This window comes from Pteropus medius, unplaced genomic scaffold (assembly GCF_902729225.1).
Source record: "Pteropus medius unplaced genomic scaffold, Ma_sr-lr_union100, whole genome shotgun sequence".
Classification (NCBI taxonomy): Eukaryota; Metazoa; Chordata; class Mammalia; order Chiroptera; family Pteropodidae; genus Pteropus; species Pteropus medius.
Window position 1 is genome coordinate 24139126 of NW_024354500.1, and position 7459 is coordinate 24146584.

A 7459-nucleotide genomic window follows, 5' to 3' on the forward strand; every position below is an offset into this window, starting at 1 on the left:
AGTTCTTAAAGAAACTGCACAATATGATTTAATTATTTTATAGCTTTTTTAAAATACAAAATTCCACGGTCCACATGGTCTTTTTAATTTTTCTCAGTTATGTGTTATCTTCTACCACAGATTGTTACTGGAAGACGTAAATGTAAAAAAAGGAAGATTTGCAAATGTGTTCTCATTCATTAATTCTAGGTTCTTAAGAAAGTATTAAATAAAACAAGGAGGAATTTACTAGCAAAAATATAGTGTTCTAAGCTTTATTGACCTCGTGGGAAGCGATGGTGCTTTCCAATCTTTCACTTTCAAGATTCTAAGAAATCATGTCCAATTTAATTATGGAAAAGAGATAAAAGGCATTAAGGTTGGAAGTTGCATTGAAGGGAAGGTTCATTTAAAAAAATCCAGATTAATGTGAAAATAATTCACCAATTCAATTACCTGAGAAAATGAAGATGGGAGTTTCTAGTGTTATTGATGACAATAATGGAAAGGAGAAAGGGAACAAAGAGCTTAATTGAGTGTATGTGAGGAGACAAAGCTAGTTTAAATGAAAGCATAGGTCAAGCCAGGTTCTTCCTCAGAGCCATAAAGGTTTTTGAAAGTATGTATTAAAAGAGAAATTCACCCCAGAACGATACACTAACATCTTTCAAGAAAAGAAGCAAATACTAATCCAAGGTTATGCAACTCCATAAAGTACATCACAATATTCCATAAAGCAGTACATTTTGTTTGTTATTTGTGAGTTAATAAACTGTAAAAACATTCTCTTCACTACATTTTATTGTCATTTATCAAGTTACTATTTTACTCAGGGAACTAATGTCTGTAGGTGACATCTACCATTGTGGGGTAGATTTGCTCCTGAAGCTAGTATTAACTGCATTGACAACAGTAAACAAAAAATCATAAGTATTTCTGTTTAATGGGAAGCAAACATTTATATCTTTCCAAAAGTCCATTCCATGAGAATAAATTAATCACATTTTAACCCACTTATCTCAGAAGTGGCTCATGTTTAATTAAAAATGTTAAATGTGCAATTAAAAAATTTTAAAAATCATTACAAATATTTTAATACTTATTCTTCTGGTCTGTTCTCTAAGGCCATATAGAATATAAATACTTGAAAGTGCTATCATGTATATACCATTTTATAATACATACTCTAATATTTATATAGATCATATACATGCTATTTTAAAATGTATACTTTTCAATTGCATGTGCCATAAATATATTCCATGATATAATCATATGTGCTCCTAAATTAAGTAGCTTCATATAAAAGCATTCTATTTGAACACAATTTGTTAATGCATTATTTTATTTAGATTCATTTAGGTATTTTTTTTAAGATCTAAATTTAAAAAAATTAAAATCCACTGCCACCAAGCCATAGACAATGCTCTAGAACAGTGGTCTCCAACTTTTTTGGCACCAGGGACCGGTGCTCCTATGAGACTCTACTGCCTGATCTGAGGTGAAGCTGAGCTGGTGATGCTAGCGTTGGGGAGAGCCTGCAAATACAGATGAAGCTTCGCTTGCTCGCCTGTCACTCACCTTCTGCAAAGAGACTCAGTTCCTAACAGGCCACAGACCAATACCAGTCTGCGGCCTGAGGGTTGGGGACATCTACTCTAGAATACAGGTTGGAGAGCAGGCCAGCAGCAACCAGTAATGTGTATACAGTAGGAATCCAGGTGTGGGTGGGACAGTAGGCCTTCAAATAATCCAGGTTTGTGGAGTCTTGTCTAGGGACCCCAGGCAGGCAGCTTTATGCTGGTTATACAAAACTCTAATTTTCCTTTCCAGATATTACAGAAAATTTATCACCAATCCAAGTCTGCAAATCACAGAGGAACTGCATTATTCACCTTTTGAACATCCTTGCTATGTTTGTAAAATTTCTAAGTTTATGAATCCCTAATTTCCAAAGGGAAAGCTACAGAGTACTGAGGATCTTCTCTAGCTGCAGCTGGAGCTAATTTATAGTCATGTAGGCTGGGCAACTTCAATCACATTCACTTGTTCAAGTCTTAAATTCAGAAGGATGCAACTTATGAAGGAGATTCCTTGAGGATTCCATTTCACTGATGTATGTGGTAGAGGATGTCCAAATTCAAACATATTAATGGTTATGAAGTTGAGTTTCAGCATAACGGAAACATTTTTTTAGCAGAAGTAGTAAATCCAAGTCCTGACAACAAACTAAAGGCCTGACAACAGGACAACTACAGTATTTTGAAATCCTAGAGTTAATTCTATAGAATTACATTTATAGCCATTTTTTTTCTGGCAGCTTAGTCTTGAACCTGGTTCTCCAGCTCTAAACATATCTATGCCTTGCTTAATATTCTTTACATACTTTTTTCCAGCTTAATAAACTAGCATCAGCTTCTTTTGCATACAACTAAAAACCCCAATCAAGACAAATATATTTTAGAACAGCTGTCAACCAAAAAACCTTCACGGAAACTTAAAGTTTGTAAAATTGGTTGTGTGGCCTAGTTGAGGATGATGGATATGAAATCTTAGATATTAATAATAAATAAGACTCTTACTAGCTCATGACAATGGGTGAATGGTTACATTTTCTTGTGTGATCAAGAAAGTAGTGCCTACGTCTTCAGGAAACCAAGTCACTATTAATAGAGAACAAAGTGAATAGCATGAGCTAGTCAAGGATTTTGAGGAAAGCTGATTGATTGTGACTGCACAGAGCAGTAAAAGGGAAAAAAAAATAACAAAACAAACAAATACAACAAAAACAACCTCAAAATCCTAATTTCTCAGATAAAAGTAAAGAAAGGTAAAAAAAAAAATCTACAAATATGGTTAAAGTATATCATGTGCAACAACTGCGCTAGAAAAGATGAGCACCAAACTAAAACACGCATTTTCTAAATTTATTTATTTGAATTAGTTTCAAGTAAACAGTACATTGGTTAGACATCTATACAGTTCATAAAACGATCTCTTTAATTGTTCCCTCCCTCCCCTGGCCCTCCACCTAGCCATCATGTTAATGCTAACTGCATTCCCTCTGCCATGTCCCCCACCCCCATGACCAACAACTACTTATTTGTACTTCTTTAACCCTTCACCCCATTCTCTCAGCTCCTCTACACCCCTCCATTCTGTCCATCACCAAATTGTCCACTATATTTGTGAGTCTGTTTTTGATTAATTTGTTCTTTCTGTTCCTTAGATTCCGCATATAAGTGAAATCATATGATATTTATCTTTCTCTTTCTGACATTTCACTCATCATAATAACCTCTAGGTCCATACATGTTGGTGCAAATGGTAGGATTTCATTTTTTAATGGTTGAGTAATATTCTATGGTATATATGAACCATTATTTCTTTATCCAATCATCTGTTGATGGGCATTTAGTTTCCTTCCATATCTTGGCTATTATAAATTGTGCTGCCATGAATATTGGAGTGCATAGATCTTTATGAATTATTGCTTTGGTTTTCTTTGGATAAATACCCAGAAGTGCAATTTCTGGGTCAAAAGGTATATTCATTTTTAATGTTTTGAGAAACCTCCATACTGTTTTCCAGTTTGCAGCTGTACCAATTTGCAATCCCACCAACAATGTATGAGGGTTCCCTTTTCTTCGCATCCTCACCAATACTTGTTTTTTGATTTATTGCTGATAGCCATTCCGACAGATGTGAGGTGTAAAACATGTATTTTATTGGTTCCAGCTCTTAAAATACTGGAGAGTCTTGATTGAATCAATTTCCTTGCTAAGTATTGCCAGTTTTCACCCTCTCCCCACACTATACCTGAAAGTCTCTAGACATAAAACTAGAGTAAGGTTCTAGCACATCCCAGAATTTACTACCGCATAAACTAGAAGATACAATTCATTTATAATAGATGAAAACTGGAAAGAATTGTGGAAACAATTTGAAGATGTTAAACCAAGAAAACAGAAATATATATTAGATGGGCTGAATTTCTCACTAAAGTGCACTTATTAGAAATTCTGGATTGCTTATGGAGCTGTTGTTCAGTAATACATGCTAAGAACCTAAAATAGGAGCTGATACTTAATCTGCAGTCAACAGTTTTGATTAAAGGTGCCAGTTCTAGCAGATATAAAGTAGATGTGGTTATTGACCATGTGAACTAGGTCAATGCGTATAATGGTGTCATGCCCTCCATAAAGTTAAATGCACATGAAAGTCACCTGAAGTACTATTTAGAATTTACTTGTGCCCACTCTCCACATTCTAGAATTCTATTTAAATTGTGTGGTGGTATATCAAAATAGTGATTTTGGAAGAGCTTCTCAAGTAACATGAAATAGAAAATTTTAAGAATTATTTAAAAAGTAATTTTGCAGTAGATGTATCATATGTAACCACTTATCCACCCCAAACTATATCCCTGAAGAGTTTCCAGAATGTACTCATTTTGCAAGGTTTTGGAAATCATTAATAAGGGAAGTGTGAACATCATAGAAAGTGCCAATTTCTATCATCTATAAGCCAAAGATAGAGCAGCTGTTGCTGCAGTAGAAATTTGTTTTATTTTTCAATGTAAATGATGGAAGCAGAATGTAAGGTAACCATGGCTACATTAAGAAACATGATCAGAGTGGTAATCAAAATGGTATGACCTAGAATACTACCTAAAAGCGGATAATTTATCTTTTTCAGACCGTAAAAGATGGTCAGTTTACTAAATTCATACTTGATTTATAAAACTGAAAAATGTCTAGGTCTGGCGAGCAGAAGTCTAATTGAATTATACTGACAGCAATTCCCTGTTTATAGAGCCCTTGAGTAAAGTAGAGGCTGGAAACACTTGATAATGTCCCTATAGAGTACACTTCTGTTCTTCACTTCTTGCGTGGAACATGGGTCTTATGCTTAGGAGTGCAATGTCTTATGTAGTGGTCTTAAAACAATGAAAAAAAAAAAAAAGGCCATGTAAGAAAGGTGACGCTGCCCAAGGATGGCGGGGGCCTAGAGCCTCGGTGGTATTATTAACTAATTCGTAGCTGTACTGTGGCTGTTCAGAGCATAGATTCTAGAATAGGGATGCCTAAGCTCAAATCCAAGCTGTGTAACTTTTAAGCACGATGTTAACATTCTCCTATCAATAAAATAGAGATAATGATAGTATTTGTTTAGTGCCGAAGATTAATAAGAACTTTAGGTGATTCCTGATACACAACATGTGTTATGTGAATGGCTTGATTTTTTATAAGCCTTGGACTTTAAAACTCTGAATGTTTTATTTCATGAGATACACGATTAACTCTTTGTGTAAGACATCGAGAAAGATTTTGTTAGTAGCAGATGAAATTCAATCCTGAATAACACAATAATGTAAAAATAATACAGTAATTACTAAAGAAGAAAGTTATAGATGTTCATTATATGTGCAGACAGATATAGTTTTTGGATTATCTAAAACAGGCTTAATTTTAAAAAGTTAATTAATTGATATTTTTACAACTATAACTATAAAACTGAGTTCCTTTGAAACGTCACCTTTGAACTCTGTAAATGTTTGTGCAAATCAACAAAAGCATTTATGAAAGAGATCAACTTGAAATGAAGTTTAAAAGAATTCTGTAAGTTCTTAAATTACAAAGAAAATAGGAGCTTAAAATCTATTTAAGATTTAGATCTGGGAAATAAAACACAAGTAAATTTCAGGAAATTTGAAAATGACACAGGGGAACTTTTATAAAGTTGCTTAAAATGAAGCATCTTAGATTTTGAATGAAAACATGTATTTGAGGTATTCTTTGTTCAAAACAGAAATGAGTCATTTTCTTTTCAGTAATTAATGTAAAAGAATGGAGAATAAAGCCTCACATTGAGAGTAAACGATCTTAATAATAATAATAATAATAATAATAATTAATAATAAAAGTGGAACTGTAAAGTGCTAAAGTAAGGAGAATCTTCTGGAAAAATCTGAACAGTATCTTCCCTGAGATGATCAATGACAAACTTCGTAGCCCCATGCATCTGATTGTAAAGAAAGGACCACCAAGTGACAGATGCTGATGTTTAAAAGGGTACAATTTTTCTAACAGTCTGCTTATTTAGTGTTTGAGGAACCAATTGAGTTATATGGAAATAGTAATTTAGAAAAAGCTGCTTGGGATGGCAAGACATAATTTAAATTATAGGCAATGGAGGTCTATATTTCACTATTCCAAACTCCATCCATATCTATATCTAACTAGCACTATTGACAATTGGATGATAGATGACATATAAATCATATTTGAAGAACTGGATATATTTAACCTATTTTTAGACTTCTTTTTTTATAAGCCAATTGAGTGAACTCAGCAAATGGTCATTTTATATCTCTTATTTTTAATATCCTATAATAATTATGTATTCAATGCTGTAATATGTCAGTTGTCTCTGTTTATAGTCAAAGTCTTTAAAATTATTAAATAATGTTTTCATATATGGTGTGTCTTAATGTGTAGCTGAACTAATTTTCAGCATTACACTGCATTTAAAATAGTGTTTTTAGCCAATTAGTCAAGTTTTATTGTATAATATAGAAGCCACCATCATAGCCAAGTCAATCAGGATTTTTATTATAAAATTCTAGCCATGCTCAGTTTTTTTCTAAGGTATTTCATTTATAATATTTCTAGCAAGAAAATTTAAAAAACAAATGTATGTTTACATAGCTGGGCACCAGATGAATTCAGCTACTTTATGTAGGTTGCAAATCTGCTTCAGCAGGGTTCCTAAATATTGTTCATGTGGGCCATATCGAACATGGAACCTGATTAATTTCTGCTTTACATATGGTAGAGAACAAGTAAGTAATGGTAGAACTCCCACACAGAGGTGGCTGGATTTCAGTTATTATGGGAATTGAATTATGATTTGAACACCAAACTCAATAACTCAAGTTCTCCCATTTTTCCAAAATCAAGCACCCAATAGAACCTACTTTCTCTACTGATTATTTTTAACTGACTGATTATAATGTAAGCAAATTGCCAAAGAATGATAAATAGTACCAAAATTATCTTGGCCATCCCATAGTACCCACATTATGTTGAAAGTAGAGTTATCATTATTCATCAAAAACTTAGAACCTTAAATAGAGGCAATATTACTTCAAGGTAAGGTCTAAACACCACAAAAGAAAACATGCCACATTTTTATACCTCTCATAATTTATTAGCATCTTAAAAATGCTAACTCTGTGTGCCTTTTTGCTAAATCTACCTGCAAGATATAACTTCATGCTTGTATTTTCAGTAAAATCTATTATTCTCAGCAGTTCATTTAGTGAAGAGAAATAACATACATCATTTTCTTTCTAAGAAATTAAAATTCACACCAAAATTCTAATAACTATTTAACTTAATAATCATTTTAATATCTCCTTTATTTTGGACTACTATACTAATACAGAAAATAACTAAATGTTTTCTTAAGAAACATG